This window comes from Leuresthes tenuis, unplaced genomic scaffold, assembly GCF_036924035.1.
Source record: "Leuresthes tenuis unplaced genomic scaffold, fLeuTen1.0.hap1 SCAF_8, whole genome shotgun sequence".
In the NCBI taxonomy this organism is placed as follows: Eukaryota; Metazoa; Chordata; class Actinopteri; order Atheriniformes; family Atherinopsidae; genus Leuresthes; species Leuresthes tenuis.
The window spans coordinates 29429629-29451615 of record NW_027325362.1 but is presented as its reverse complement, the minus strand read 5'-3'; positions in this window follow the sequence as shown (position 1 = coordinate 29451615).

The following is a 21987-nucleotide window of genomic DNA, read 5'->3' as shown; positions in this document are numbered from 1 at the left end:
TGTAAAAAGAAGTTAAGAAAAGGTTCGAATATCCAACCAAACATAATCGAAAGCGGGAACAGAGCTGTTCGACTGCAAGTAGGTGTGAATGTCCAGCCATAATTACTCACAAACGGGTAAGAAAAGGTAGTATTGCCAGACCATACATGATCAAAACAGGGAGCTGAGGTGGTTCAGCACCAAGGTGTGAATGTCTGACTATAGTTTGTACAAAGCGGGTAAGATAAGGTGCGAATGCCCGACAATGTATAATCAAAAGAGGGAGCAGAGGTTTTCGGCTACAAGAAGGTTTGAATGTCCGACCATAGTTTGTAAAAAAGCGGGTAAGAAAAGGTTCAAATGCCTGACTGTACACAATCAATAGCGGGAGCGGAGTTGTTCGGCTACAAGAAGGTGTGAAAGTCCAACCATGGTTTGTTGACTATAGTTTGTAAAAAGCGGGTAAGATAAGGTGCGAATGCCCGACAATGTATGATCAAAAGAGGGAGCGGAGGTTTTCGGCTGCAAGAAGGTCTGAATGTCCACCCAAAATTCCTGAAAAATGGGTAAAAAAAGGGTGCGAATGCCAAACCATACATCATCAAAAGCAGGAGTGGATGTGTTCGGCTACAAGAAGGTTTGAATGTCCGACCATAGTTTGTAAAAAGCGGGTAAGAAAAGGTTCGAATGCCCGAACATAGACCATCAAAAGAGGGAGCGGAGGTGTTCCGCTGTAAGAAGGTGTAAATGTCCGACCATAGTTGGTAAAAAGCGGGTAAGAAAAGGTTAAAATACCCGACTGTACACAATCAATAGCGGGAGCGGAGTTGTTTGGCTACAAGAAGGTGTGAAAGTCCGACCACGGTTAGTAAAAAGCGGGTAAGAAAAGGTTCGAATGCCTGAATATATACCATCAAAAGTGGAAGTGGATGGGTTCGGCTGCAAGAAGGTGTGAACGTCCGACCAAAGTTTGTAAAAAGCAGTTAAGAAAAGGTTCGAATATCCAACCAAACATAATCAAAAGCGGGAGCAGAGCTGTTCGACTGCAAGTAGGTGTGAATGTCAGATCATAATTTGCAAAAAGCTGATGAGAACGGGTGAGAATGCCCGGCTATACACCATCAAATGCGGGAGCGGAAGTCTTCGGCTGTGAGTAGGTGTGAATGTCCGACCATAATTGCTGAAAAATGTGTTAGAAGAGACTAGAATGCCGGACAATACATCATCAAATGCGGGAGCGGAGTTGTTCGGCTGTGAGTAGGTGTGAATCTCCGAGCATAGTTTGTAAAAAGGGGGTAAGAATAGGTTCGAATGCCCGAACATACACTATCAAAACAGGGAGCTGAGGTGGCTCAACTGCAAGGTGTGAATGTCTGACTATAGTTTGTAAATAAGGTGCGAATGCCCAACAATGTATAATCAAAAGAGGGAGCGGAGGTTTTCGGCTACAAGAAGGTTTGAATGTCCGACCATAGTTTGTAAAAAGCGGGTAAGAAAAGGTTCAAGCGCCTGACTATACACCATCAAAAGCGGGAGCAGAGGTGTTCCGCTGTAAGACGGTGTGAATGTCCGACCATATTTGGTAAAAAGCGGGTAAGAAAAGGTTAAAATACCCGACTGTACACAATCAATAGCGGGAGAGGAGGTGTTCAGCTGCAAGAAGGTGTGAATTTCCACCCATAATTACTGAAAAATGGGTAAGAAAAGGTGCGAATGCCCAACCATACATTACCAAAAGCAGGTGTGAATGTCAGATCATAATTTGCAAAAAGCTGATGAGAAAGGGTGAGAATGCCCGACTATACACCATCAAATGCGGGATTGGAGTTGTTCGGCTGTGAGTAAGTGTGAATCTCCGACCATAATTGCTGAAAAATGTGTTAGAAAAGGTAAGAATGCCGGTCCATACATCATCAAAAGCGGGAGAGGTGGTGTTCGGCTGCAAGTAGGTGTGAATGTCCAGCCATAATTACTAACAAACGGGTAAGAAAAGGTAGTATTGCCAGACCATACATGATCAAAACAGGGAGCGGAGGTGGTTCAGCTGCAAGAAGGTGTGAATGTCCGACTAAAGTTCAAATATATTAACAAAAGCGGGAGGAGAGGTCTTCGGATGAGAGTGGTTGAGAATTTCCAACCATAATCTATAAAATGCGGTGAAAAAAAAGGTGTGATAGAACACTAAAAGGTGGAGCGGAAGTGTTCGGCTGCAAGAAGGTGTGAATGTCCGACTATATTTGGTGAAAAGCAGGTGAAGCAAGGTCTGAATGCCCAACCTTACATCATCAAAAGCGAGATCAGAGGTGTTTGGCTGCATGAAGGCCATAGTTTGCCAAAAGCGGGTAAGCTGCGAATGACCGACTAAATATCAACAAAAGGTCTTCAGATGCAAGTGGGTGTGAATATCCAACCATACAAGTATGGTGGAGAGGAAGCTGTGAACAGCCGACCATAGTTGGCAAAAAGCGGGTGAGAAAAGGTGCGAATGTCCAACCATACACCATCAAAACAGGGAGCGGAGGTGTTTGGCTGTGACAAGGTGTGAATGTCCACCCAAAATTAATGAAAAGCGGACAACAAGTAGGTTTGAATGCCCAACCATACATCATCAAAAGCAGGAATGGATGTGTTCGGCTACAAGAAGGTTTGAATGTCCGACCATAGTTTGTAAAAAGCGGGTAAGAAAAGGTTCGAATGCCCAAACATACACCATCAAAAGAGGGAGCGGAGGTGTTCCGCTGTAAGAAGGTGTGAATGTCCGACCATAGTTGGTAAAAAACGGGTAAGAAAAGGTTAAAATACCCGACTGTACATAATCAATAGGGGGAGCGGAGTTGTTCGGCTACAAGAAGGTGTGAAAGTCCAACCATGGTTTGTAAAAAGCTGGTAAGAAAATGTTCGAATGCCCGAATATATACCATCAAAAGCGGAAGCGGAGGTGTTCGACTGCAAGTAGGTGTGAATGTCCAACCATAATTACTCACAAACGGGTAAGAAAAGGTAGTATTGCCAGACCATACATGATCAAAACAGGGAGCTGAGGTGGTTCAGCTGCAAGGTGTGAATGTCTGACTATAGTTTGTAAAAAGCGGGTAAGACAAGGTGCGAATGCCCGACAATATATGATCAAAAGAGGGAGTGGAGGTCTTCGGCTGCAAGAAGGTCTGAATGTCCAACCATAATTTCTAAAAACCGGGTAAGAAAAGGCTCGAAATTCCGACTATACACAATCAAAAGCGGGAGCGGGAGGTTTTCAGCTGCAAATCCTTCACTCAAACCAAGTGAAAACTGCTTTGTCCTTCATATTTATCAATGTCTAGATCGACTTCAACAAAGAGCAACATTGTACTTTGCAGTAAAGAAAGAGCAAATCAAAAGTTTTAGGAATCCGAGAATAAGCTTATTTTCATGAGTTCTGCACGATTATTGATTTTACTATAAATTAATGCCTTCACTCAAACTATGTTAAAACTGCTTTGTCCTTCATATTTATCAATGTCTAGATTGACTTCAACAAAGAACAACACTGGATTTTGCAGTAGAAGAAAGAGCAACACTGAAGGATCAGTAATCCGAGAATAAACTTATTTTCATACGTTCTGCATGATTTGGGATTTTATGTATAAAATGAATTCCTTCACTCAAACCAAGTTAAAACTGATTTGTCCTTCATATTTATCAATGTCTAGATCGACTTCAACAAAGAACAACATTGTATTTTGCAGTAGAAGAAAAAGCAACACTGAAGGATCAGGAATCCGAGAATAAGCTTCTTTTCATACGTTCTGCATGATTTGGGATTTTATGTATAAAATGAATTCCTTCACTCAAACTATGTTAAAACTGCTTTGTCCTTCATATTTATCAATGTCTAGATTTACTTCAACAAAGAACAACATTGTATTTTGCAGTAGAAGAAATAGCAACACTGAAGGAACAGGAATCCGAAAACACGCTTATTTTCATACGTTCTGCTTGATTTGGGATTTTGCTATAAAATTAATTCCTTCACTCAAACAAAGTGGAAACTGCTTTGTCCTTCATATTTATCAATGTCTATATCGATTTCAACAAAGAACAAGGCTGTATTTTGCAGTATAGGAAAGAGCAACACTGGAGGATCAGGAATCCGAGAATAAGCTTACTTTCATGAGTCCTGCACGATTTCGGATTTTCCTATAAAATGAATTGCTTTGCTCAAACCAAGTTAAAATTGCTTTGTCCTTCATAGTTATCCATGTCTAAAATGTATCAAGCATAAAGTTCCTCATATTACCCTGAATGAGAAAGAAGCATCCCTTTGGTTGAGCAATACGTTCCTTATGCGGAGTTATGCATGATTTCGGATTTTGCTATAAAATTCATTCCTTCACACCTTTTTTTTTCACCGCATTTTATAGATTATGGTTGGAAATTTCAACCACTCTAATCCGAAGACCTCTCCTCCCGCTTTTGTTAATATATTTGAACTTTAGTTGGACATTCACCCCTTTTTGCAGCTAAACCACCTCCGCTCCCTGTTTTGATCATGTATGGTCTGGCAATACTACATTTTCTTACCCGTTTGTGAGTAATTATGGCTGGATATTGACACCTACTTGCAGCTGAACACAATCTCTCTCGCTTTTAATTATGTTTGGATATTCGAACCTTTTCTTTACTGCTTTTTGCCAACTTTGGTCGGACGTTCACACCTTCTTGCAGCCGAACACCTCCGCTTCCGCTTTTGATGGTATATATTCGGGCATTCGAACCTTTTCTTACCAGCTTTTTACAAACGATGGTTGGACATTCACACCTTCTTGTAGCCGAACAACTCCGCTCCCGCTATTGATTGTGTACAGTCGGGTATTTTAACCTTTTCTTACCCGCTTTTTACCAACTATGGTCGGACATTCACACCGTCTTACAGCGGAACATCTCCGCTCCCGCTTTTGATGGTGTATAGTCAGGCATTTGAACCTTTTCTTACCCGCTTTTTACAAACTATGGTCGGACATTCAAACCTTCGTGTAGCCGAAAACCTCTACTCCCTCTTTTGATTATACATTGTCGGGCATTCGCACCTTATCTTACCCGCTTTTTACAAACTATAGTCAGACATTCACACCTTGCAGCTGAACCACCTCAGCTCCCTGTTTTGATCATGTATGGTCTGGCAATACTACCTTTTCTTACCCCTTTGTGAGTAATTATGGCTGGACATTCACACCTACTTGCAGTCGAACAGCTCAGCTCCCGCTTTTGATTATGTTTGGTTGGATATTCGAACCTTTTCTTAACTGCTTTTTACAAACTTTGGTCGGACGTTCACACCTTCTTGCAGCCGAACACCTCCGCTTCAGCTTTTGATGGTATATATTCGGTCATTCGAACCTTTTCTTACCAGCTTTTTACAAACCATGGTTGGACTTTCACATCTTCTTGTAGCCGAACAACTCCGCTCCCCCTATTGATTGTGTACAGTCGGGTATTTTAACCTTTTCTTACCCACTTTTTACCAACTATGGTCGGACATTCACACCTTCTTACAGCGGAACACATCCACTCCTTCTTTTGATGATGTATGCTTGGGCATTCAAACCTACTTTTTGCCCGCTTTTCATTAATTTTGGGTGGACATTCATACCTTGTCACAGCCAAACACCTCCGCTCCCTGTTTTGATCATGTATGGTTGGACATTCGCACCTTGTCTCACCCGCTTTTTGCAAACTATGGTCGGCTGTTCACAGCTTCCTCTCCACCATACTTGTATGGTGGGATGTTCACACCCAGTTGCATCCGAAGACCTCCGCCCCCACTTTTGTTGATATTTAGTTGGTCATTCGCAGCTTACCCGCTTTTGGCAAACTATGGCCTTCATGCAGCCAAACACCTCTGATCTCGCTTTTGATGATGTAAGGTTGGGCATTCAGACCTTGCTTCACCTGCTTTTCACCAAATATAGTCGGACATTCACACCTTCTTGCAGCCGAACACTTCCGCTCCACCTTTTAGTGTTCTATCAAACCTTTTTTTCACCGAATTTTATAGATTATGGTTGGAAATTCTCAACCACTCTCATCCGAAGACCTCTCCTCCCGCTTTTGTTAATATATTTGAACTTTAGTGAGACATTCACACCTTCTTGCAGCTGAACCACCTCCGCTCCCTGTTTTGATCATGTATGGTCTGGCAATACTACCTTTTCTTACCCGTTTGTGAGTAATTCTGGCTGGACATTCACACCTACTCACAGCCGAACAACTCCGCTCCCGCATTTGATGGTGTGCAGTCGGACATTCTCACCCTTTCTCATCAGCTTTTTGCAAATTATGATCTGACATTCACACCTACTTGCAGTCGAAAAGCTATGCTCCCGCTTTTGATTATGTTTGGTTGGATATTCAAACCTTTTCTTAACTGCTTTTTACAAACTTTGGTTGGACGTTCATACCTTCTTGTAGCCGAACACATCCACTCCTGCTTTTGATGATGTATGGTTGGTCATTCGCACCTTTTTTTTACCCATTTGTCAGGAATAATGGGTGGACATTCACACCTTCTTGCAGCTGAACACCTCCTCTCCCACTTATGATCATGTGCGGTTTGATTTTCGAAAATTTTCTTTCATATTTTCTAGCAATTATTGATGGACATTTAGACCTTCTTGCAGCTGAACACCTCCGCTCCTGCTGTTGATCATACCTTGTCAGGCATTCGCACCATGTCTTACCCGCTTTTTACAAACTTTAGTCGAACATTTACACCTTTTTGCAGCCGAACACCACCTCTCTCGCTTTTGATGATGTATGGTCCGGCATTCTTTCCTTTTCTAACACATTTTTCAGCAATTATGGTCGGACATTCACACCTACTCAGAGCCGAACACCTCCGCTCCCGCATTTGATGGTGTATAGTCGGGCATTCTCACCCTTTCTCATCAGCTTTTTGCAAATTATGATCTGACATTCACACCTGCTTTTGATAATGTATGGTTGGGCATTCGCACCTTTTTTTACCCATTTTTCAGGAATTATGGGTGGACATTCACACCTTCTTGCAGCTGAACACCTCCTCTCCTTCTTATGATCATGTGCGGATGATATTCGAAAATTTTCTTTCATGTTTTAAAGCAATTATTGATGGACATTCAGACCTTCTTGCAGCTGAACCACTCTGCTCCCGCTTTTGATGGTGTATAGTCGGGCTTTCGAGCCTTTCCTTCCCGGTTTTTACAAATTATGGTTGGACATTCAGACCTTCTTGCCGCCGAACACCTCCGCTCCCTCTTTTGATGGTGTATGTTCGGGCAGTCAAACCTTTTCTTACCTGCTTTTTACAAACTATGGTCAGACATTCAACCCTTCTTGGAGCCGAACACATCCACTCCTGCTTTTGATTATGTATAGTTGGGCATTCGCATCTTTTCTTACCCATTTTTCAGTAATTATGGGTGTACATTCACACCTTCTTGCATCCAAACACCTCCGCTCCCTATTTTGATCATACATTTTCGGGCATTCGCACCTTTTCTTACCCGCTTTTTACAAACCATGGTCGGACTTTCACACCTTTTAGTAGCCGAACAACTCCGCACCCCCTACTGATTGTGTACAGTCGGGTATTTTAACCTTTTCTTACCCGTTTTTTACCAACTATGGTCGGACATTCACACCTTCTTACAGCGGAACACCTCCGCTCCCTCCTTTGATGGTGTATGTTCGGGCATTCGAACCTTTTCTTACCCGCTTTTTACAAACTATGGTCAGACGTTCAAACCTTTTTGTAGCCGAACATATCCACTCCTGCTTTTGATGATGTATGGTTGGGCATTCGAACCTACTTGTTGCCCGCTTTTCATTAATTATGGGTGGACATTCACACCTTGTCTCAGCCAAACACCTCCGCTCCCTGTTTTGATCATGTATGGTTTGACATTCGCACCTTTGCTTACCCTCTTTTTATACTGATTGCTCAAGATTAAGTTGTTCTTTCTCAAACTACAAAATTTTTTTATTTGTTGAAACTTGATTTGAAGTGGATAAATAAGGAAGACAAACAGTTTTAAGTTAGGCTGATAGCAATTAATTTTATAGCAAAATCTGTATTTCGTCATTTGTCGAGAGATGCTTATTGCTGAAGAAGTTCTTTCTCATTCTACAAAGTACAACGTTGTTTATCATTGAAACTTGATTAGACATGAATAAATATGAAGGACAAAGCAGTCTTAACATGGTTTGAGTTAAGGAATTCGTTTTATAGGAGAATCCGAATTCGTGCATAACTCGTAAAATAGAGCTTATTTTCGGATTCCTGAAGAATGAGTCTGGTTCTTTCTCATAATACAAAGTTTGTTGTTTATTGTTGAAACTTCATCAGACCGTTAGATATAGTCGGACTCACCTCGACGCACGGCTTGGGATCTGGAACCAGTACTCTTGAGAGGGGTTGGACTCTCTTCCACTCTTGCCCGTGGTGAGAGGCGCAGAGCAGGTGTGGGCATACTTATTGCCCCCCGGCTGTGTGCCAGTACATTGGGGTTTACCCCAGTGAACGAGAGGGTAGCCTCCCTCCGCCTTTGGGTGGGGGGACGAGTCCTGACTGTTGTTTGTGCCTATGCGCCAAACAGCAGTTCAGAGTACCTACCCTTTTTGGAGTCTCTGGGGGAGGCACTGGAGAATGCTCCTACCGGAGACTCCCTCATTCTGCTGGGGGACTTCAATGCTCACGTGGGCAATGACAGTGAGACCTGGAGGGGTGTGATTGGGAGGAACGGCCCCCCCGATCTGAATCAGAGTGGTGTTATGTTGTTGGACTTCTGTGCCAGTCATAGACTGTCCATAACGAACACCATGTTCAGGCATAAGGGTGTCCATATGTGCACTTGGCACAAGGACACCCTTGGCCGCAGTTCGATGATCGACTTTGTGGTTGTATCATCGGACTTGCGGCCGTATGTCCTGGACACTCGGGTGAAGAGAGGGGCGGAGCTGTCAACTGATCACCACCTGGTGGTGAGTTGGCTCCGCTGGTGGGGGAGGATGCCGATCAGACCTGGCAGGCCCAAACGTATTGTGAGGGTCTGCTGGGAGCGTTTGTCAGTATCCCCCGTCAGAAGGAGCTTTAACTCCCACCTCCGGCAGAGCTTCAACCATATTTGAGGTGGGGGACATTGAGTCCGAATGGGTCATGTTCCGTGACTCCATTGCCGAGGCAGCTGGTCGGAGTTGTGGCCGTAAGGTGGTCGGTGCCTGTCGTGGCGGATACCCTCGAACCTGCTGGTGGACACCAGTGGTGAGGGAAGCCGTCAAGCTGAAGAAGGAGTCCTATCGGGCCTTTTTGGCCAGTGGGACCCTGGAAGAAGCTGATAGGTACCGACGGGCCAGACGGGCCGCGGCTTCGGCGGTTGCTGAGGCAAAAACTCGGGCCTGGGAGGAGTTCGGTGAGACCATGGAGAACGATTTCCGGACGGCCTCGAAAAGATTCTGGTCCACCATCCGGCGTCTCAGGGGGGGGGGGGGGGGGGGGCTCACAGTCAACACTGTTTACAGTGGGGACGGGGCTTTGCTGACCTCAACTAGGGATGTTGTGAGTCGGTGGGGGGAGTACTTCGAGGAACTCCTCAATCCTACCAACACGTGCTCGGAAGAGGCAGAGTCGGAGAGCTCGGAGACGGGGCCTCCCATTTCTGGGGCTGAGGTTGCCGAGTTGGTTAAAAAGCTCCTCGGTGGCAAGGCCCTGGGGGTGGATGAAGTCCGACCTGAGTTTCTCAAGGATCTGGATGTTGTAGGGCTGTCTTGGCTGACACGCCTCTGCAGTATCGCGTGGACATCGGGGACAGTGCCTCTGGACTGGCAGATTGGGGTGGTGGTCCCCCTCTATACCCTCGGCAGGATCCTGGAGGGTGCATGGGAGTTCGCCCAACCAGTCTACATGTGTTTTGTGGACTTGGAGAAAGCGTTCGACCGTGTCCCTTGTGGAGTCCTGTGGGGGGTGCTCCGGGAATATGGAGTGCCGGACCCCTTGATAGGGGCCATTCGGTCTCTGTATGACCGGTGCCAGAGTTTGGTCCGCATTGCCGGCAGTAAGTCGGATACGTTTCCGGTGAGAGTTGGACTCCGTCAGGGCTGCCCTTTGTCACCGATTCTGTTCCTAACTTTTATGGACAGAATTTCTAGGCGGAGCCAGGGCGTTGAGGGTGTCCCATTTGGCGACCTCAGAATCGGGTCTCTGCTTTTTGCAGATGATGTGGTTCTGTTAGCGTCGTCAGGCCGTGACCTTCAGCTCTCACTGGAGTGATTCGCAGCCGAGTGTGAAGCGGCTGGGATGAGAATCAGCACCTCCAAATCCGAGACTATGGTTCTCAGCCGGAAAAGGGTGGAATGCTCTCTCCGGGTCGGGAATGAGATCCTTCCCCAAGAGGAGGAGTTCAAGTATCTCGGGGTCTTGTTCACGAGTGACGGACGAATGGAGCGGGAGATTGACGGGCGGATCGGTGCGGCGCCTGCAGTGTTGCAGGCTCTGCACCGACCCGTCGTTGTGAAGAGGGAGCTGAGCCAGAAGGCGAAGCTCTCTACTTCCTGGTCAATCTACGTTCCCATCCTCACCTATGGTCACGAGTTGTGGGTAGTGACCGAAAGAACAAGATCGCGAATACAAGCGGCCGAAATGGGTTTCCTCCGCAGGGTGTCTGGGCTCTCCCTTAGAGATAGGGTGAGAAGCTCAGTCATCCGGGAGGGGCTCGGAGTAGAACCGCTGCTCCTCCGCATTGAGAGGAGTCAGATGAGGTGGCTCGGGCATCTGGTTAGGATGCCCCCTGGGCGCCTCCCTGGGGAGGTGTTCCGGGCACGTCCCACTGGGAGGAGACCCCGGGGGAGACCCAGGACACGTTGGAGAGACTATGTCTCTCGGCTGGCCTGGGAACGCCTCGGGGTCACCCCGGAAGAGCTGGAGGAAGTGGCCGGGGACAGAGACGTCTGGGTTTCTCTGCTCAAGCTGCTGCCCCCGCGACCCGACCCCCGGATAAGCGGCAGATGATGGATGGATGGATGGATATATCCTCCACCAACCAGACTTACAACCCCCGACTAGGGTAGCAGAATTTCTAAGCATCTGTACCCCAAAACTACTATCAAAAATATATAAATTATTGTCTAAGATAGATGACACAATGTCTCTTCCATCCTCAAAATGGGAGGCAGATTTATCCATCAGTTCTGGTCATAGCTTCTAACCACAAATATGTTTGAACACCTTCATAAAGACTCGAAATCCTAATTTACAGCTCATACAATACAAAATCCTTCATAGAACACACTATACAGGACAAAGGATGTTCAGGATGGGTCTAACACACTCAAACATCTGCTCACATTGCACAGATAACACACCTGATGATTATGCACACGCTTTGTGGTTTTCTGCGCCTGTCCAGAAGTTCTGGCTTGAAGTCTGTGAGGACCTATCAACATGGCTAAAGTGTAGCATCCCTGCATGCCCCACACTGTGCATACTGGGTGACTTAGACAACATCAACATGGAAATTAACTCAGCACACATGGTTGTCACAGTGTTATGTATCGCAAAGAAAACTATTCTCATGAACTGGAAAGCGAAGAACAATCTGTGTATTAACCAGTTTAGAAATTTTCTTTTAGATTATATTAGCATGGAAACAATGTCTGCCTCCTCAAAACATCAATTGGCTGAATTTCATTCTCTCTGGTCCCCTCTGATTAGTTTTATCACATAGTGGTGGTGGTGGGTTGCTGGGTGATGGTGGGTCTCAGGCCCGGGCTGCTGCGACTGGTGTGACCGGGTGGTTTGTTTGTTTGTTTTTTGATGTTGTTTGTTTGTTTTTTGTAGAGGTCCTCCTGGGTGGGGTTGGGTTGAGTGGGGTGGGGCGGGATGGGTACCTTCTGGGGGTACAGTAGCTCCCACCTGTGGGCACGTCTTGACTCCCAGGGCACTTGGCCAGGGGCGCTGGGGCACGCGCTGACCCACTTTGTGGCTGTCTGGGGCGCTTGGCCCTCCTGGGTATTGGGTGGGGCCTCTGCCGGGGGGTTTGGGGGCGCTCGGGCTCCTGGGGCCCAGGTCCAGTGCACGGCCCATGTCTGGGCGGCTGGGGCCTGGCGGGGTCGGTGGGCTGTTACCCCTGGTTCCCGGTGTGCCTCTGCCCTATGCTTATGGGGGCTCTTTCCGGGGGCTTCCTCTGCAGTCTTCTGGGTGGATGCGTGGTTGCCCCTGCGGTGGGCTGCCTGGGTTCTGTGCTCTGTGGGGGCTGCTGGTGGCCTGGGTCTTGTGGCCCTCTCTGCCTGCTTCTGATTGCTTGGGGGGGGGGCTGTGGATTGTGGCCCTGTACGCTTATACACTCATAACTAAGCACGGTTATCATGTAGGTCCTGTGCCATGGGTGTTGCATGTTCTCACACACACACACACACATTCATTAGTCCAGTAGCATGGTCACTAAGCAGTTGATGTATTATCATGTCGTTTCAGGTCATCTATATCCACAGCTGTGTTGTATGCGATTGCCGCTTCTTGTGCTTGTTTTTGTTTGTTTGTGTGTTTGTTTTTTCTCTGCTTGTCTGCTTTCAGGTGCTCCTGGTGGGGCAACGGCCCCCCCGATCTGAATCAGAGTGGTGTTATGTTGTTGGACTTCTGTGCCAGTCATAGACTGTCCATAACGAACACCATGTTCAGGCATAAGGGTGTCCATATGTGCACTTGGCACAAGGACACCCTTGGCCGCAGTTCGATGATCGACTTTGTGGTTGTATCATCGGACTTGCGGCCGTATGTCCTGGACACTCGGGTGAAGAGAGGGGCGGAGCTGTCAACTGATCACCACCTGGTGGTGAGTTGGCTCCGCTGGTGGGGGAGGATGCCGATCAGACCTGGCAGGCCCAAACGTATTGTGAGGGTCTGCTGGGAGCGTTTGTCAGTATCCCCCGTCAGAAGGAAATTTAACTCCCACCTCCGGCAGAGCTTCAACCATATTTGAGGTGGGGGACATTGAGTCCGAATGGGTCATGTTCCGTGACTCCATTGCCGAGGCAGCTGGTCGGAGTTGTGGCCGTAAGGTGGTCGGTGCCTGTCGTGGCGGATACCCTCGAACCTGCTGGTGGACACCAGTGGTGAGGGAAGCCGTCAAGCTGAAGAAGGAGTCCTATCGGGCCTAATTGGCCAGTGGGACCCTGGAAGAAGCTGATAGGTACCGACGGGCCAGACGGGCCGCGGCTTCGGCGGTTGCTGAGGCAAAAACTCGGGCCTGGGAGGAGTTCGGTGAGACCATGGAGAACGATTTCCGGACGGCCTCGAAAAGATTCTGGTCCACCATCCGGCGTCTCAGGGGGGGGGGGAGCGGCTCACAGTCAACACTGTTTACAGTGGGGACGGGGCTTTGCTGACCTCAACTAGGGATGTTGTGAGTCGGTGGGGGGAGTACTTCGAGGAACTCCTCAATCCTACCAACACGTGCTCGGAAGAGGCAGAGTCGGAGAGCTCGGAGACGGGGCCTCCCATTTCTGGGGCTGAGGTTGCCGAGTTGGTTAAAAAGCTCCTCGGTGGCAAGGCCCTGGGGGTGGATGAAGTCCGACCTGAGTTTCTCAAGGATCTGGATGTTGTAGGGCTGTCTTGGCTGACACGCCTCTGCAGTATCGCGTGGACATCGGGGACAGTGCCTCTGGACTGGCAGATTGGGGTGGTGGTCCCCCTCTATACCCTCGGCAGGATCCTGGAGGGTGCATGGGAGTTCGCCCAACCAGTCTACATGTGTTTTGTGAACTTGGAGAAAGCGTTCGACCGTGTCCCTTGTGGAGTCCTGTGGGGGGTGCTCCGGGAATATGGAGTGCCGGACCCCTTGATAGGGGCCGTTCGGTCTCTGTATGACCGGTGCCAGAGTTTGGTCCGCATTGCCGGCAGTAAGTCGGATATGTTTCCGGTGAGAGTTGGACTCCGTCAGGGCTGCCCTTTGTCACCGATTCTGTTCCTAACTTTTATGGACAGAATTTCTAGGCGGAGCCAGGGCGTTGAGGGTGTCCCATTTGGCGACCTCAGAATCGGGTCTCTGCTTTTTGCAGATGATGTGGTTCTGTTAGCGTCGTCAGGCCGTGACCTTCAGCTCTCACTGGAGTGATTCGCAGCCGAGTGTGAAGCGGCTGGGATGAGAATCAGCACCTCCAAATCCGAGACTATGGTTCTCAGCCGGAAAAGGGTGGAATGCTCTCGCCGGGTCGGGAATGAGATCCTTCCCCAAGAGGAGGAGTTCAAGTATCTCGGGGTCTTGTTCACGAGTGACGGACGAATGGAGCGGGAGATTGACGGGCGGATCGGTGCGGCGCCTGCAGTGTTGCAGGCTCTGCACCGACCCGTCGTTGTGAAGAGGGAGCTGAGCCAGAAGGCGAAGCTCTCTACTTCCTGGTCAATCTACGTTCCCATCCTCACCTATGGTCACGAGTTGTGGGTAGTGACCGAAAGAACAAGATCGCGAATACAAGCGGCCGAAATGGGTTTCCTCCGCAGGGTGTCTGGGCTCTCCCTTAGAGATAGGGTGAGAAGCTCAGTCATCCGGGAGGGGCTCGGAGTAGAACCGCTGCTCCTCCGCATTGAGAGGAGTCAGATGAGGTGGCTCGGGCATCTGGTTAGGATGCCCCCTGGGCGCCTCCCTGGGGAGGTGTTCCGGGCACGTCCCACTGGGAGGAGACCCCGGGGGAGACCCAGGACACGTTGGAGAGACTATGTCTCTCGGCTGGCCTGGGAACGCCTCGGGGTCCCCCCGGAAGAGCTGGAGGAAGTGGCCGGGGACAGAGACGTCTGGGTTTCTCTGCTCAAGCTGCTGCCCCCGCGACCCGACCCCCGGATAAGCGGCAGATGATGGATGGATGGATGGATATATCCTCCACCAACCAGACTTACAACCCCCGACTAGGGTAGCAGAATTTCTAAGCATCTGTACCCCAAAACTACTATCAAAAATATATAAATTATTGTCTAAGATAGATGACACAATGTCTCTTCCATCCTCAAAATGGGAGGCAGATTTATCCATCAGTTCTGGTCATAGCTTCTAACCACAAATATGTTTGAACACCTTCATAAAGACTCGAAATCTTAATTCACAGCTCATACAATACAAAATCCTTCATAGAACACACTATACAGGACAAAGGATGTTCAGGATGGGTCTAACACACTCAAACATCTGCTCACATTGCACAGATAACACACCTGATGATTATGCACACGCTTTGTGGTTTTTCTGCGCCTGTCCAGAAGTTCTGGCTTGAAGTCTGTGAGGACCTATCAACATGGCTAAAGTGTAGCATCCCTGCATGCCCCACACTGTGCATACTGGGTGACTTAGACAACATCAACATGGAAATTAACTCAGCACACATGGTTGTCACAGTGTTATGTATCGCAAAGAAAACTATTCTCATGAACTGGAAAGCGAAGAACAATCTGTGTATTAACCAGTTTAGAAATTTTCTTTTAGATTATATTAGCATGGAAACAATGTCTGCCTCCTCAAAACATCAATTGGCTGAATTTCATTCTCTCTGGTCCCCTCTGATTAGTTTTATCACATAGTGGTGGTGGTGGGTTGCTGGGTGATGGTGGGTCTCAGGCCCGGGCTGCTGCGACTGGTGTGACCGGGTGGTTTGTTTGTTTGTTTTTTGATGTTGTTTGTTTGTTTTTTGTAGAGGTCCTCCTGGGTGGGGTTGGGTTGAGTGGGGTGGGGCGGGATGGGTACCTTCTGGGGGTACAGTAGCTCCCACCTGTGGGCACGTCTTGACTCCCAGGGCACTTGGCCAGGGGCGCTGGGGCACGCGCTGACCCACTTTGTGGCTGTCTGGGGCGCTTGGCCCTCCTGGGTATTGGGTGGGGCCTCTGCCGGGGGGTTTGGGGGCGCTCGGGCTCCTGGGGCCCAGGTCCAGTGCACGGCCCATGTCTGGGCGGCTGGGGCCTGGCGGGGTCGGTGGGCTGTTACCCCTGGTTCCCGGTGTGCCTCTGCCCTATGCTTATGGGGGCTCTTTCCGGGGGCTTCCTCTGCAGTCTTCTGGGTGGATGCGTGGTTGCCCCTGCGGTGGGCTGCCTGGGTTCTGTGCTCTGTGGGGGCTGCTGGTGGCCTGGGTCTTGTGGCCCTCTCTGCCTGCTTCTGATTGCTTGGGGGGGGGGGCTGTGGATTGTGGCCCTGTACGCTTATACACTCATAACTAAGCACGGTTATCATGTAGGTCCTGTGCCATGGGTGTTGCATGTTCTCACACACACACACACACATTCATTAGTCCAGTAGCATGGTCACTAAGCAGTTGATGTATTATCATGTCGTTTCAGGTCATCTATATCCACAGCTGTGTTGTATGCGATTGCCGCTTCTTGTGCTTGTTTTTGTTTGTTTGTGTGTTTGTTTTTTCTCTGCTTGTCTGCTTTCAGGTGCTCCTGGTGGGGCTAAGGCTGGATTCCCCTCATAGGCCATGGATTGTTGTCTGTTTTATTTTTTACAGGTGTAGCAGCTGGTTGTCTGGTTTTTGTTTCTATTTTTGTTCTGTTTCCTCTTCTTTCCTCTTCTTCTTTCCTTGTCCCCCGGTCCGGTTCAGTTCAGTTCATGTCATATATTGTAAACAGAAATAAATAAATGGGCATCAAGGGGAGCTTTACATTTATAAAACTTCCCTTGGCAAAGCAAATCTGTTTGGCATCAAAGGTATTCAGACTACAATTCTTCTGACATAATGCTGAACAGGACAAGGGAAAAAAAAAAAAAAAGTAAAGAAGACAGTTCTGCCGAAAGTCAGGGACTAGACCTGTTCTAAGTTCTATACTTTTTAAAAGGGGCATGTTTATCAACTATGGAATTAGAAGATTTACAAAAATGGTCAAGTGCTAGATCTTCATCTGAGATTTTAACAGTGTCATATAACTATTCAACAGATCAGTTAAAAAAAAGCCTGCTCATGGAGATGTTTCAGGATCTGGATACCAAGCGTGGACCTAATGTTTTCATTTTTGCAATTCTGATACAGGCTATTGAGCAGTGATAACTAACACCAAGTTCAGATACTGCGGATATTCTACCTTTGATTTGTTAACATTGCCACACAGAGATTGGGTTTAGGCCACATGCACACAGAATGACATCAACAAATATAAGAAATATTAAACATTTACACATAGATTTTTGAATACATGTAGAGGAATGATACTTTGAAATGTGCTCATTGCGGAGTTATGATCAGTTGAGTAATGAAGGTTGAACTATTCTGGGAACTATTCTATTCCCAGCATCATGATGGACACTCCTGATATAGAAGGTTTCGCTAACCCATTGGAATTGTTTTACTATTTTCATATGCATGTGCAATGAAGAATTGCTTGCTGCTGATAAATGCAAAGAAGAACAGCTTACACATAGATGCTCACATATAGGTTGCTGAATGCAATGAAGACCTGCTTATCCAGTAAAGTTCAATGTCAATGTGTAATATTCAATTAGGATTTGCAAAACAGTGAAGTTAAACAATGAATGGGTCCATAGTCGGTATGAGAAGACTACAGGAATATTTACCTGGGTGTACGTTCAAACAGAGATGAGAAAATCGCGATAAATAATTGTTTCTTTGTTTGTTAGTATGTATATGAATGTTACGTGTATAAACTGTGTTGAGTTATAGTTACTCAGTAGTGTCTCAGTGAAACAACCGACGGGGGATGCCTTGCGGTGACAACAAAAGCAGTGTTTTACTGATCAGTCAAGTTGCTCCAGTGTACTCCATACAAACTGGTTGGCTACTGAAGGGATAGAAAATGGGGAATTCTTGTTTTAAAGCAAACAAGGAATTAGATGGGAAAAATACATGTTTTAACGGGACCTAGACAATATTAAATACTCAGACAGATGGGAGAAGAAGTGTAGTTTTGTAGGAAATCACAAAATTATTACATAGAATTAGTGAAATCAATTGAAGAATGCCTTTCTGAAGAGCTGTTTACCACAGATGAGCAGCTTTGCGACCAAGCACAATGTAGATCGCTTTACTGACAAAATGATCTAATTTAATGGATTGGTTTAGACATGCATAACAGCATTTTAAGAACAAAGAGAGAAACAAAAAGGGACAACGCTTCATGGTGGAAGGTGATGTATAAATAAAAGTGTATATGATGAAGGGGGTGGCAACACCCATTCCGAAATCCCGCCATTCCGACATCCCGCTATTCCGACATCCCACCATTCCGACATACCACCATTCCGACATACCACCATTCCGACATGCAAACGTCCCACCATTCCGACGTTCAAATGTCCCACCATTCCGACAAGGCTTTCTGTATAAGGAAATGTGTGTTACTCAACAGGTGAGTCCCTTCTTTCTGTTCATGCAATTTATATGTTTAACACATGTTTATAGACAAGCGTTATTAAAAACACAAAGTCTCGGCAACTGGAGGAGGAGAAGCAGTCCGCGGTGGTTTTCAATCACACACTCCAATGCCACTTGTTTCAACTTCCGAAAATTTAATCCAGGAAAAAAAGGCTTACAAACATGGACCAAAACGGCTCCATAACACGCACAAGAATCCAAAAGAAACGAAAATTAACTAAAAGAAAGCAAATAAACAGTATGAAGTGGTCAAAATTGGTTTTACGCATGCCTATGTGCGTCTGGCACATGCGTCTTCGGGCTCTCCCACATTGGTTTGTGGATGAAAGCTATATGTTCAGCTGTAATGTCATGTAAAAACAATCTCTACATGACATTTACTCCCAGGTGTGACCAGTTACGTCCTTAAGATATCAACAGGCTGTATAAAGCCTTGCGCAACGGCTATGTGTTTGTGCCAAATGCGCAAAGCCCATCCGCGCTTCCCAAAATTGGAGCGAGTACTCATAAATCACGTGAATAACATGAATAAACGTTTTTACTGCATTTTGTTGTGTTTTATACGTTCTATGCTGTCATTTCTCTCTTCTCCTATTGGCAAGGCAAGGCAGAGTGCTCGCAACTGTGTCCTGTGCCGTAGCCGTGATATCTGTGCAATTATTACTTTTGCATATGATGACAGCGTGCAAAAGACGCATGGGCTCTGTGGAGAGCTCCGCTCCAGCTGGCTGCTGTGACAGCTCACTGACAATGTATTTCTGCTTAATCAGTTTCAGTCTCGCCAGAGTTACATTAATATCTGTATTTTTATATTTGAAATTCAGGGGATTTTGATAATAGATTATTAAAGTTTGTTTGCGAGGCTGTGGCCTCTGCATGAGCAGAGCTTGTGCGCCAAACTTTAGGGCGTATTTGCGCCGGCATATCATTAGTGCAAAATGTTTTGGGTAAAAAATAGGCTATTAAAAGGAACTGTCGGAATGGCGGTATGTTAAAAAAAAAAAACATACCGCCATTCCGACCATAGGAGGAAAAAAGTGTCGGAATGGTGGGACGTTTGATAAAAAATTAAGTGTCGCCATTCCGACAATTGGAGACCCATGTCGGAATGGCGAGATGTCGGAATGGCAGCATGTAACCATGATGAAGGAGAGACCATTTGAGCAGCACAGCCATTTCGCAGCACAGGGACAGCAGTCCAAGTTACAGGATCTCCCACGTGGTATCACCTGTCACATTGTGTCAAGGCATCAAAAGAAGAAAAAATCACCAAACTCAAGGACAAAAAGACGAAGACGCCGGTGAACGAAGAGAGAGTACTGACAAACCAGAAATACAAAAGGATTCTCGATATCAAAATCCAGAAGAAGAGGCTAACAATGCCACGAAACACTTACGATGCTGGGAATGATGCCAGCAATGAACAGAGAAGAAGATTCAGTGTCATCAATCTGCAACACGTGCCTCTAATGAGGGGGTGAATATAGAATCCTCAACGATTACAACGTCTCTGGGAACTGTGACAAAAACAAGGTTTAAACCATTTTGATATATATTGTAACCTATTGGCTAAGGAATAGTGCTGAAAATGAGGTAAATCTAATCCACCATTGTCCTTGGTCTTCTGTAGGGTTTTCAAACTAATACGTGGTGGTTTGTTTTTCCACAGAAATTTGGAGATGCATGAATCTAGTGACTTAAACCAAGTAGCAGATGGTTTTATGGGGATCATTGAGAACAAATAGTTAACTTTTGGTAGTATCATCATTTTAATGGATGTAATTCTCCCCATAAGTGATATAGGTAAGGACTTCCAACGAGAGAGATCGTCCTCTACTGTCTTTAATAATTGCACATAATTTAGCTTTGTTAGCTCTGAGAGCCTGGAGGAAATGTTTATGCCTAAATATCTAATATTTCCTGACTGTAAAGTGATCGCAGGTATATTATGGACCCTACAGTTAATGGGCAGAACTGTGGTCTTAGACCAGTTGATAGAGTAGTCAGAAAGTGTTGAGAATTTATTTATGAGTGTGATCGTGTGAGTGAGAGACGTCTGTGAGTTCTGAAGGAAAAGTAATACATCATCAGCATAAAGACTTATTTTATGCACAATATTTTGGGATTAATTACTCACAAACGGGTAAGAAAAGGTAGTATTGCCAGACCATACATGATCAAAACAGGGAGCGGAGGTCGTTCAGCTGCAAGAAGGTGTGAATGTCCAACTAAAGTTTATAAAAAGCGGGTAAGACAAGGTGCGAATGCCCGACAATGCATGATCAAAAGAGGGAGCGGAGGTTTTCGGCTGCAAGAAGGTCTGAATGTCCACCCATAATTCCTGAAAAATGGGTAAAAAAAGGGTGCGAATGCCAAACCATACATCATCAAAAGAAGGAGTGGATGTGTTCGGCTACAAGAAGGTTTGAATGTCCGACCATAGTTTGTAAAAAGCGGGTAAGAAAAGGTTCGAATGCCCAAACATAGACCATCAAAAGAGGGAGCGGAGGTGTTCCGCTGTAAGAAGGTGTAAATGTCCGACCATAGTTGGTAAAAAGCGGGTAAGAAAAGGTTAAACTACCCGACTGTACACAATCAATAGCGGGAGCGGAGTTGTTCGGCTACAAGAAGGTGTGAAAGTCCGACCACGGTTTGTAAAAAGCGGGTAAGAAAAGGTTCGAATGCCCGAATATATACCATCAAAAGTGGAAGTGGAGGTGTTCGGCTGCAAGAAGGTGTGAACGTCCGACCAAAGTTTGTAAAAAGCAGTTAAGAAAAGGTTCGAATATCCAACCAAACATAATCAAAAGCGGGAGCAGAGCTGTTCGACTGCAAGTAGGTGTGAATGTCAGATCATAATTTGCAAAAAGCTGATGAGAAAGGGTGAGAATGCCCGGCTATACACCATCAAATGCGGGAGCGGAAGTGTTCGGCTGTGAGTAGGTGTGAATGTCCGACCATAATTGCTGAAAAATGTGTTAGAAGAGACTAGAATGCCGGACAATACATCATCAAAAGCGGGAGAGGTGGTGTTCGGCTGCAAGTAGGTGTGAATGTCCAGCCATAATTACTCACAAATGGGTAAGAAAAGGTAGTATTGCCAGACCATACATGATCAAAAGAGGGAGCAGAGGTGTTCAGCTGCAAGAAGGTCTGAATGTCCACCAATAATTACTGAAAAATGGGTAAGAAAAGGTGCGAATGCCCAACCATACATCATCAAAAGCAGGAGTGGATGTGTTCGGCTACAAGAAGGTTTGAATGTCCGACCAAAGTTTGTAAAAAGCAGGTAAGAAAAGGTGAAAATACCCGACTGCACACAATCAAAAGAGGGAGCGGAGTTGTTCAGCAACAAAGAGTGAAAGTCTGACCATGGTTTGTAAAAAGTGGGTAAGAAAAGGTTTGTATGCCCGAATATACAACATCAAAAGCGGAAGCGGAGGTGTTCGGCTGCTTGAAAGTTTGAACGTCCGACCAAACTTTGTAAAAAGCAGTTAAGAAAAGTTTCGCATATCCAACCAAACATAATCAAAAGCGGGAGCAGAGCATTTCGACTGCAAGTAGGTGTGAATGTCAGATAATAATTTGCAAAAAGCTGATGAGAAAGGGTGAGAATGCCCGACTATACACCAT